The following is an 11874-nucleotide window of genomic DNA, read 5'->3' as shown; positions in this document are numbered from 1 at the left end:
TTTTTACACTGTCCCTTTAATTTTTTTTTTTATTACTTTTAATGCTATCACAGGGAATGCAAATATCCCCTATAACTTCAATGGGCATTGTCATATATTCTTTTTTGAGAAATCTGGGGTCTATCAGACTCTAGATATCTCCTCTGCCCTTACATTAACTAATCAAACCAAGATCGGTGTGATCAGATGCTTTTCCAATTTACAAATGGTGCTGTTTATATCCTGCAAAACTGAAGTGATGAAATGCTTGTAGCTTCTGATTTCTTAGGCTATAGGGATTATTTGCACCATTCTGGTCTCCAATCAGTTCTATGGTCAGCTGGCAGAAACAGAGGCTGCATTCTCAGGTTCCCCCGATGGCACGGGACTGCCCAAGAAGACGGTGGAAGGCAGTGGGGCGGGGGGGGCATTGTCTCCCAATGCTTGTAAAAGCAATCCTGCAGCTAATTAGCCACTAGGATTGCTTTTACATGAAAGCCGATCGCCAGCTGAAAAATATGATACCAGGATGATTCCTGCAGATGTAGGCATCATCCTGGTATAACCATTCAAAGTCCAGTGATGTACCAGTACATCGCTGGTCCTTGTTGGGTATATATGCTATGTTCTTTTTTTTTTTTTTTTGTTTGCAGCCTGTGGACTGAATGAAAAAAAGAAGAAATCTCTGCCAAAAAAAAAATGTGTGGTATGCCCACCATTAATATATACCGCCCTGCATCCAGCCACTTCTAATGGTGGGCACACATTAGGTCACACGATGCCACATGTGCCAGTTCCAAGATTGTACAATTGTCTAAATAGTGGCACGCTTGAATAAAAATTGTCCATGTATAAGTGGTATGCCATATAGAAAAAGGATGACACCAAGTCCCAAACTATCTTGCCACTGCTCCCTATGTAGTCTGTGCATCCGGAGGGCTCCACGTGACTATCTTTTCCCTCATAAATCCAAAACTTATAAGTATAGCCTGTTGTCCTCTCACAGGTCTTCTACATCTTGACCCCATATCTGGCACGCTTGCTGGGGAGAAATTGTTTGAATGCAAGGTGGCCAGAAAAATTAATGAGGGACTCATCAATGCAGATTTTTTGCTGGGGAGTATAGACATCTGCAAATTTTTGGTTAAGGTGATTTGTGAGGGGCTGAATTTTGTGAAGCCAGTCAAGTTCAGGGTCACCTCGAGGACGACAGAGTGACAGTTGAAGTGCATAAAACACATTATACTCTCATATCTATGCCTGGCCATGGCAGCAGAGAACACGGGCATATGATTAATCGGGTCTGTGGACCAATACAATCGCAATTCATTTTTTTTAGTAATGCCCATGTTGAGGGTTAGGCCCTGACAAATATTAATTATATCAAATTCATAATTTGGCACTTGTATTATATTGATGGCAAGCTTGCAAAATATTTGTTTTTTATGATTAATCATAATTATTATTAAAATGTGTGAATGGTCACCTTGAATCAGTGATAGTGTTAATTTCTTCAGTAAAGCTGAACTGAAGGAGTTATAAACTGAGCTAGCTAACCAGCTGAGAGCTGAGTATTTTATAATAGGGCATAGCTGGTTAGAAGACTCTAGTGTAGAATGTCATGGAGTAACCAAAATAGTATAAGTATTACATAATGTATTCTAATAGTATCTGTGTGTATTTAGTTTGATTTATAAGTTGGTAATATTGTTACATACCGTATTTGCCGGCGTATAAGACGACTGGGCGTATAAGACGACCCCCCTACTTTTCCTGCTAAAATGTAGTGTTTGGGCTATACTCGCCGTATAAGACTACCCCTCTTCCAATGCACACCTGTGGGAGGAATAGTGCCTCATCATTGATGTCAGTGGGAGGAATAGTGCCCCATCATTGGTGTCAGTGGGAGGAATAGTGCCCCATCATTGGTATCAGTGGAAGGAATAGTGCCCCATCATTGGTATCAGTGGGAGGAATAGTGCCCCATCATTGGTATCAGTGGGAGGAATAGTGCCCCATCATTGATGTCAGTGGGAGGAATAGTGCCCCATCATTGGTATTAGTGGCAGGAATAGTGCCCCATCATTGGCATTAGTGGCAGGAATAGTGCCCTATCATTAGTATCAGTGGAGGAATAGTGCTCCATCATTGGTGTCAGTGGGAGGAATAGTGCTCCATCATTGGTATCAGTGGCAGGAATAGTGCCCCATCATTGGTATCAGTGGGAGGAATAGTGCCCCATCATTGGTATCAGTGGGGGGAATAGGTGCCCCATCATTGGTATCAGTGGCAGGAATGGTGCCCCATCATTGGTATCAGTGGCAGGAATAGTGCCCCATCATTGGTATCAGTGGCAGGAATAGTGCCCCATCATTGGTGTCAGTGGGAGGAATGGTGCCCCATCATTGGTGTCAGTGAGGGGTGGAATAGTGCCCCATCATTGGTGTCAGTGGGGGGTGGAATAGTGCCCCATCGTTGGTGTCAGTGGGGGGGGGAATAGTGCCCCATCGTTGGTGTCAGTGGGGGGGAGGAATAGTGCCCCATCGTTGGTGTCAGTGAGAGAAATAGTTCCCCATCGTTGGTATCAGTGGGAAGAATAGTGCCCCATCATTGGTATCAGTGACACCAATGATGGGGCACTATTCCTCCCACTGAGACTTGCTGACCCTGTTCTCGTATGGTGCTGCTGCAGCCAGCATATGTGGTTGCAGCAGCACCTCTACACAGAACACTTACCTGCTGCTCCGGCACTCAATTTTCGCGGGGCCGCTCGGCTCCGCCCCCTCGCCGGTGATTGGCCGCCTGTGTGCCTTTCCTGAGCTACAGTTCTGGCGGCCAATCACCGGTGAGGAGGCGGAGCCGAGCAGCCGCACGAACATCCAGTGGCCGAACTGAAGGAGACGCCGCGCTTCCTGGACCGGATCGTCGTGGGACTGGATCCAGGTAAGAGACATCAGCCCCTGCAAACCCCTGTACTTAATGCCGCAGCCCCCCTAACATGTGTACCGGCGTATAAGACGACCCCCGACTTTTGAGAAGATTTTCAAGGGTCAAAAAGTCGTCTTATACGCTGGCAAATACGGTATGTAGATTTGTGGTTATACAACATTATTGAGATGTTGTAAAGATACATTCTTAATTTATATTATCATTTAAATATGAGCAGGCTGATGCAGTTTATGTTCACTACATATGTGCCTGTCAATCAAAAGACCTTATATGTAGCGTCTCCTCCCTTCAATGAAATTGCTCTGCTAAGCAGTGTTGTTTGCCATACAAGGTTCTAAGATCACAAATTATGACGCCTTCAAGTATCATAAAAAGTCATCTTAAGAGACAGTCACCAACACACACTCATACACACTGAAGAGACACACACACATCTATCCACTCAGACACGCATAAGAACATTCTGAGAAGCTGGAACAGGTGCTGTAAGACAAGAAATAGTCACTTTCGTCTACTTCCGGCTTCTTTGGAAAGAAGCCGGAAGTAGACGCAAGTGACTATTTCTTGTCTTACACCTTGAAAGACAAACTGAACATGGAAGGACATGAGACAATGGACATAAGGGTGACACATCTTTAATCTTCTGCTATGATATTTCTGGTTGTATCTACATGGAACTGTTCATGATATGCTTTACCTTATTATTTTAAGCCATTGTGTGATAAAATAAAATCACACTTTGTTTTTTATCTCACTGGCTCCTTCATTTGCAAAATTGCCTATAGACACTAAAGAAGTATTATATGTGTCTCAGAAAATTCAACAGGCCCAAAAATAATATACATTCGGAAACCGTAATAAGTTTCCATGAGAATAGTCTGGCAAGGTTTGAATTTGGGTTGGCGGCGATACATTGTTGTGCATATAAAATGCATAATCAATGCATACAGATTTTTCATGAAAAAATCTCCACAAATCAAGGGGAGTAGTTAAATTTTGCTGTTTCCACCTGAATTCCAGGTTGGGCAGTGAATGGGGGAAGTATGGGTGCTGCAGAATTTTCCAGTCTGCCAGTCTGGAAGGATACTAGGGGCTCTACGTGCCTGTGTGCGAATTCTTGGTGGTTGCGGGACAATACTTGTGCTCGCCACCGCACCAGCTTGTACTGCACTTATGGGACTCGCCACATCGACAAGTAATACTTCAGTGCTGGTATTATCATTATTATTATTATACAGGATTTATATGGCGCCAATAGTTTCCTCAGCGCTTTACAATATAACTGGAGAAAATACAGCAACAATACAGTTCAATACAAGAGGGTTAGGATGACCTGATCCTGGGAGCTTACAATCTAAGAGGTATGTGAGAGACCAGGATGTATTAGACCGCTGGTGCTCGCCAGTTCACCAAACGGTGGCGCCTGACTAGTAATGGCACTCTGCTGCATATGAGAGTCATCAAAATTTACCGGCAAGTGCTAACAGAGATCAGGCCTGATTCTGCCAACACTACGGTTTTGTGTACAGTGTATCAAGTGACAGTGACCTACTGACACTGCACTTTCTGGGGGAGAAGGGGGGGGTAAGCATAGGGGCTAAACGCAGGTGCTGGCAGGTGCCGGGGCTGATCCCGCTAATACTGCATTTTTGGGGACTCTATACTAATGTGAACGCTGGTATAGTGCTTATCTGATCAAAGATATTGATCCGTTCAGACACTATACTAGCAATGAAGGTTTATTGTGTATGAGCGTGTTCCTGGTAATCAAGGGGTTAAATGAGATTACTGGTCTGCTGACGGGCAATCTGACGCCATCTGGGAGGGGTGGGAAAACCACGGGAGCGCGAATCACGTATATATATAAGATTGTGCGCACCTGTGCCGCCCTGCAGCAGTATTTCTGCTATAGGGCGGTCAGGAAGCAGTTACATAAGCGGTTTGTGTTACAGCACTGCGTTATTTTAACTAACAATTGCGCGGTCATGCAACGCTGCACCAAAATTAAAATTACATCTTTTTCCCCACAAATTGGGCTTTCTTTTGGTGGTATTTGATCACCTGTGCGGTTTTTATTTTTTGCACTATAAAAAAAAGGCCGACAATTTTGAGAAAAAAAACTATATTTTGGACTTTTTGCTATAAAACATGTCCAGTAAAAAAATGTAAAAATCTAATTTCGTCATAAATTTCGGCCAACTTGTATTCTGCGACATGTCTTTGCTAAAAAAAATCCCAATACGTGTAAATTAATTGGTTTACGTGAAAGTTATAGCGATTACAAATGGCTGTATAGATACTGGATTTTTTTTTTCATACTAAAAATAGTGGCGATCAGCGACTTATGGTGGCAATCAGCAACTTATGGCGGCGATCAGCGACTTATGGCGGGACTGCGGCGGACATTCTAACACTGGGGGTGAACTGACATGGGGTCACTGACATCCCCAGTGACACCAATACAGTGATCAGTGCAAAAAAAAAAACACTGAAACTGTAATAATGTCACTGGGGAGAAAGGGGTTAACTTTTGGAGACAATCAAAGGGTTAACTGTGTGAGGGGAGTGTTTTACTAGGGGGCGGGGGTGTGTACCTCTCTATTACACACTGTTCCGGAAGGCTGTGTCCAGCGATCCCGGAACAGTGTGCTGAAAGCTGACAGGGAGGAGAGCTCCACTGAAAACAATGCAGCCTTCCTCCCCATCAGTCTTTGCCGGCAATCGCCGGGCTCCGGCGGGTAATGACCGGGCGGGATCCGGTGATTGACACCCGCTGCTGCGATCGGTGTACGCCTTGCGTGCACCCACTACCCCGGAATGCAGGATCACGTTTATATACGTGATCCTGTGCACAGGGTCCGCCTTATAGCAGTATATGCACTGCGGGCGGTCCCCTAGTGGTTAAGTGGCACATCAGAGATTGCACAAAGCAAACATCTACAGCAAACTACTTTGCAAAACACCAGATTGCAGGTAAACTCTTTTCCCCATTCAGCTCCCCTTCCTATCTGTAGCATGTGTAATCTACCTCTCCTTTTCACAATATAAATCACACTCCCATATTACCTTCCTCACCCTTCTGCTTCTCTTGACCTCTGGAAATGTATCCCCAAACTCAGGGACTCAATTTAACTATACCCAACACAACCATCATCCTGCACCCTCTGGTAAAAGCCACAATCCACACAATTTAATTTCCATTCTTCTTCCCAAAACCAGCCTCCCCTTCTCCTGTGTGCTTTTAGAAAGCCCACTCTTTCTACAGTCAGTGCACCTCTGTCCATGACCTCTTGGTCACTAACTGCTTTAATCTACTTGCTGTTACTGAAACCTGGCTTTATGAGTGACACTGCTTCTCTTGCTTCCCTCTTCCATGGTGGCCTTCTCTGGACTTACTCTTTCTAAACCAGTGGATGGAAGGGAGGTGCAGAGGGAATCCTCCTATCTCCACAGAGCACCTTTCAGGTTCTCCACTTTCCTCTCTCTCTGTCCCTCTCATCATTTGATGCTCACTGTATACGTCTCCAATTTCTTTACAAATTGCTGTGATCTACCAGCCCCTTGGACTGATATCAACTTTCTTTGATGACTTCTCTGCCTGGCTACCCTAACTTCTCTATTCTGAAATTCCCACAATCATTCTCGATGACGTCAACATCCCTGTTAAAGTGACATTAAAGCTTAATTTTTTTAAATTAAAATATCAAGCATAATATATATATAAAGTGCTGATTGCTGAATGTCAATAATAAATAGTACTGTCCAAAATGTATAATGTCCAAAATATATAAAATAAAATAAATAAATAACCAATAGTTCTCCAGAATAACACTCCGCAAAATGACTTCCAGCAGGATATAATTCCAATGGTTATGGAGATCGAACCAGAACGTGGATATAACCAGCATGTAAATCCCAATCCAAAGACAGCCTTGTAGATTCAGCAAGTGGAACATTCATCCTCCATTCCTATATAGGTTCCCTCCAAAGCTGAACAGGCTATGATAGTATAGTTCATAAAGACTCATCCAATCATGTTCTCTATATTCAATGACTCAGGATAATGCCACCACAACCAGCAATGAGAAGCTCTTCAAAACCAGATAACTTTTATTGAGTAAACGTCAGAATCATAATAAAAATGAAATCAGACCCTCCATAGATCCTTAGGAGCGCTCCTTGTGTGTCTCTGAGTGCGAATTCCAGGATCCAAGATGGCCACCTGGTAACTTCCGATTAAGCTATGCGTCTTGATGTCACTTCCCTTTGACGCGTTTTGTCACCTGACTTATTCATAAAGGGTAAGCTTTAAGGGTAAGCATGTCATACTTACCTGCTCTGTGCAATGGTTTTGCAGAGAGCATCCCCGATCCTCTTCTTCTGGGGTCCCCCGCCGGCGTTCCAGGTTCCTCCTCTTCGGCGAGTACCCCATGAAAAGCCACTTTGCATTGGTGCACCTGTGCAGGCTTGCTCCCGAGCAGCCCAGTCTGCATCTACTGACACAGAGCGGACGGCTCAGCCCCGCCCTTGCTCGCTCGTCACAGCTTTTGATTGACAATCTGACCAGTGAGGAGGGAGGCAGTGTTGAGAGCCGTTGCTCTCATGCACATCGCTGAATCTCATCGGGCTCAGGTAAGAATAAGGGGGGTGCTGGGAAGGATCCTGCAGCACAAAAGGTTTCTCACCTTAATGCATAGAATGCATATAGGTGAAAAACCCTAAGGTTTTAGAATCATTTTAATGTGAACACTCCTACTACTTTTAAACTTCTTAGTCTAACCTCCTTTTTTGATCTGAAGCCATGGATACATGTTTCTACTCTCTCTGATGGCAACACCCTTGACCTTATATTTGCCTACCTATGCACTCCATGCAACCTCTCCAACAATCCTTTTCCTCTCTCTGATCACCACCTTATTAGCTTTACTCTCTCCCTGTCTTCCACCACCTCTTCCTCCAACCACCTATCAATTACCCATAGAAACCTTTGTCAATTTAACCCTTCTCTTCTCTGCTCTGCTACTGACCACCTCTGTGACAAAATCTCACCCCTGTCCTGCACCAATCTAGCCACTTCTGTCTACAATAGATCCCTGTTTTCCGCCTTGGATGAGCTCAGCCCCCTCACTACACATAGAATGAGGCCCCAGCCCCTACAACCCTGACAAACAGATGACACCAGAAACCTCAAAAAACGTAGCCACACTTTTGAGCGTCTGTGGCGTAAGACTAAGTCCCAGAAAGATTTCAACCAATATAATTCTGCCCTCCAAACATACAATTCCTGCCTCCACACTGCCGAACAGATCTATTTTATCATTCTCATTAACAACTTCCTATCCAGCCCCCATCAACTCTTCTCTACCTTCAATTTTCGTCCTCCACTGCTTCCACTATCTTCAAAAATAAGATGTCCACATGCACAATCATTACTCCCCTCATTCAACCCCACTACCATAGACCAGCTTGCTAAACATTTTTCTAACACCCACCTAACCACCTGTCCCATGGACCCTGTCACTTATGAAATACTGCAGTCACACTCAGGCTCTATTCTACATTCTCTAACTCACATCTTCAATCTCTCCCTCTCTCCTGACATCTTCCCCTACTTTCTAAAACATGCACTAGTCACCCCCATGCTTAAAAAGCCTTCCTTGCACCCCACCAACCTAGCTTCCCTTCTACAAACTCCTTAAACACTTGGTCTACAACTGGCTGAGCTGCCACCTCATTAAGAATAACCTTCTTGATCTCCTATTCTATACTCCAACTTCTGGACCTTTCAGCTGCCTTTTGATACGGCTGACCACCCCCTCCTCCTCAAGAATTTTTATTCCTTTGGTCTCTGTGACTGTACCCTTGTTAGTTCTCATCCTACCTATCCCATTGCACCCTCAGTGTCACTTACAATTCCACGTACTTCTCTCCTTTTCCTTCCTCCACTGGGGTCCCTCCAGGTTCTGTTCTTGGACCCCTTCTATTCTTGATCTACACCTCCTCCCTGGGTCTGCTGATAGACTCCCATGGCTTTCAATAGCATTTCTACGGTGACCACACCCAAATCTATCTCTCTACTTCTCAGCTCACAACATCAGTCTCCACATGCATCACTAACTTAATGACTGACATATCAGTCTGGATGTCACACCACTTCCCCCATGTGCCCCTTATTCTGACTTCTCTGTTAAGATCAAAGGCATAAATATCAACCCGCCCCCACGCCATGGTGCTAGGTGTAATCCTGGACTCTGAATTCTCCTTTGGCCCCACATCCAATCACTGTCCAAAGCTTGACACCTCAACTTATGCATCATCTCCAAAATACTCCCCTTCCTAACTAATGACACCCCAAAGCTTTGAATTCTCTCTATGGTCATCTTTCGCCTCAACTATTGCAACTCCCTCCTCATTGGATTACCTTTACATAGGCTATCCCCTCTTCAGTCCATCTTGACTGCTGCTGCCAGACTTACCAATCGTTCAGTGTCTGCCACCCCTCTCTGCTAATCCCTTCATTGACTGCCACTCACCCAACTAATTAAATTCAAAATACTAACAATAAATTAAAAGCCATGCACAGCTTTGCCCCCAGTTACATCACTAACCTAGTCTTAAAATACCAATCAAATTGTTCTGTTTGTTCCTCCCAAGACCTCCTACTCTCTAGCTAACTTGTGACCTCCTCCCATGCTCACCTCCAGGATTTTTCCTGACCCTCTCCCATCCTATGGAATTCCCTACCCCAATCTGTCTGGCTCTCTCCTACTCTGTCAACCTTTAAGCAATCCCTGAAAACCCTTCTCTTCAGGGAAGCCTATCTCACATCCACATAACAACTGTATTTCCACTTTCTCCATCAGCTCATTCCCCACAGTTATTACCTTTTGTATCACCTGACCCTCCCTTTTAGATTCTAAGCTCTAACGAGCAAGGGCCTCGGATTCCTCCTGTATTGAAATGCATTGTAACTGTACTTTCTGCCCTCATGTTGTAAAGCACTGTGCAAACTGTTGGCGCTATATAAATCCTGTATAATAATAAACAAAAAACATGCTAAATGAGTGAAGATTTGCCTGGAGATGGGTTTTGAATTACACCTACAAGCTGCCTCCCCCTCCAGCTTGTACTGAACAATGAAAGGAGAAGCAGCTTGCCAATGAGCTGATCTCTCTGATACTTTGTTCTCTTCCCCTGTCAGCATGTTCATTGTTTGCACATAAGAACTGCAGTATACCTGACAGATTTCTTGTGGTGTGTCTTCCTCTATTGATCTGAGATCTGCTGTACTGTACACGGATAGCAAGAGTCAGATACAAGGGCTAATGAATTCAGAGCTGCATTAATGCTTGTCTTTTTAATCTGTCTGAAGTTTACCTTTAACTCTAGAATTGTCTTTATCTGACTTAAATATGAATTCACTCTAATGAATAAACTGAAAGGTTGCCCAGTGTTTGCAATGCCACATTTAATGATTTTTTTCATTATGTTAAAAGTCAGCTAATAAAGAGTAGATGCACAGCATACTCACACTGTGCACAATGTCTGTGCTGCCCCCCTTGTTACTTCACTACCACTGCTGACATCTTTTGTTGGTCTTCTTTTGGGTCCAGCAGCAACTGACAATGTAACTCCTGGATATACAGTTGCAAGAAAAAGTATGTGAACCCCTTGGGATTACGTGGAGTTTTGCATGAATTGGGCATAAAATGTGCTCTGAACGTCATCTAAGTCACAACAATAGAAGAACACAGTCTGCTGAACATAATACTACACAAACATTAGATGTTGCCATGGTTTAATTGCACATAACATGTAATCATTCACAGTGCAGGGAGGAAAAAGTATGTGAGGCCCTAGCTTAATGACTTCTCCCAGAGCTAATGGGAGCCAGGAGTGAGCCAACCTTGACTCCAATCAGTGTGATGATATTGGATGTGTTGCTGACAGCTGTCCTGCCCTTAAAAAACACACACCTTGTTTTGGGTTTACTGGTTTCAAGAAGCACTGTCTGATGTGAACCAAGCCTCGCAGAAAAGAGCTCTCAGAAGACCTACAATCAAGAATTGTTGACTTGCATGAAGCTGGAAAGGGTTACAAAAGTATCTCCAAAAGCCTTGATGTTCATGTGTCCACGGTAAGACAGACTGTCTACAAATGGAGAAAGTTTAGCACTGTTGCTACTCTCCCTAGGCGTAGTCGTCCTGTAAAAATGACTGCAAGAGCACAGCGCAGAATGCTGCATGAGGTAAAGAAGAATCCCAGAGTGTCAGCTAAAGACCTACAGAAATCTTTGGCACATGCTAACATTTTTGTTGACACATCTACAATAAGGAAAACATTAAACAAGAATGGAGAACATGGGAGGACACCACGGAGGAAGCCATTGCTGTCCAAAAAGAATATTGCAGCACGTTTGAAGTTTACAAAAGAGCACCTGGATGTTCCACAGCACTACTGGCAAAATATACTGTGGACAGATGAAACCAAGATTGAGTTGTTTGGGAAGAACACACAACACTATGTGTGGAGAAAAAAAGGCACAGCACACCAACATCAAAACCTCACCCCCACTGTAAAACATGGCAGAGGGAGCATCATGGTTTGGGGCTGCTTTGCTGCCTCAGGGCCTGGACGGATTGTTGTCATTGATGGGAAAATGAATTCCAGAGTTTATCAAGACATTTTGCAGGAAAACGTACGACCATCTGCTCGCCAACTGAAGCTCCACAGAGGATGGGTGATGCAACAGGACAATGACCCAAAGCATACAAGTAATTCAACAAAACAATGGCTGCAACAGCACAGAATACGCCTTCTGGAGTGGCCCAGTCAGAGTCCTGACCTCAACCCGATTGAAATGCTGTGGCATGACCTTAAGAGAGCGATTCACACCAGACATCCCAAAAATATTGCTACACTGAAACAGTTTTGTGAAGAGGAGTG

This window comes from Staurois parvus, unplaced genomic scaffold (assembly GCF_062004578.1).
Source record: "Staurois parvus isolate SC_StPar_1 unplaced genomic scaffold, SC_StPar_1.0 ptg000832l, whole genome shotgun sequence".
Taxonomy (NCBI): domain Eukaryota; kingdom Metazoa; phylum Chordata; class Amphibia; order Anura; family Ranidae; genus Staurois; species Staurois parvus.
The sequence above is the reverse complement of the archived record's forward strand: the minus strand, read 5'-3'. Positions refer to the sequence as shown.